The sequence below is a fragment of the Trachymyrmex septentrionalis genome, unplaced genomic scaffold (genome assembly GCF_001594115.1).
Source record: "Trachymyrmex septentrionalis isolate Tsep2-gDNA-1 unplaced genomic scaffold, Tsep1.0 scaffold132, whole genome shotgun sequence".
NCBI lineage: Eukaryota > Metazoa > Arthropoda > Insecta > Hymenoptera > Formicidae > Trachymyrmex > Trachymyrmex septentrionalis.
Window position 1 is genome coordinate 78625 of NW_017304461.1, and position 870 is coordinate 79494.

Sequence of the window (870 nt, forward strand, 5' to 3'; positions counted from 1 at the left end):
GTCTCTCTCTCTCTCTTTTCTGTATCTTTGAAAGATCGTGTTCGATTTTTCGAACATGAAATTTAAGCGAAGATGTGTTACGATGGAAAAAGCAAAATACACGACACACATTTTCTACTCCGAATTTAAAGAGAAATATTTTTGATTTATTTTTTATTTAATTTATTATCTCTATGAGAAAATCTTTGTTATATGTTGGAAATCGGATATTGGGAAAGAAACATTATATTTGCTATCAAAGAATCATCTTACATTAAGAAAAATGTTTTGTACATTATTTTGTTGATTATGTGGACTAACAAAAATTAACTTTCTTACTTTTTCAAAAAATTGCTTGTTGTTCTAATAAATTTGTTGTTCTAAGCAAAATTTGGTTAAAATAATCAGATTTTAATCAGAACAATACAAATTTGATTATTCTAATCCTTGATTAGAACAACATAATTTTTTAATAAAAAAGTAAGGAAGTTTTTTTAGTCACATATCAATAAAATAATACCAAGACACTTCTCAAAGTAGCTAGTAGTAAATTTTTTGTCCCAAAAAAGTGCGTAGATCGTTAATTTTTAGTTAGTTTTTCGTAAAGATATAAGAAAAATGATATCGATGAAAAGGCTGAGTTAATTTTTGACTTCGATGTATCGCTTACAAAAATTCATCACTTTCCGAGATTTGACGTAGAAACGAAGGAACTTTTTTTATATGTGCATATTTATTTATACAAATCACCTGGATTGCTTTTCTATTTCAAGTTTAAATCAGACTTGCTACATATCTTTTCAAAAGAGATGCAAAGTGAATTAAACAAGAATAAACTGCGCACTCCTTAAAAAAAAAAAAAAAAAAAAAAAAAGGAAAAAAAAAAATATA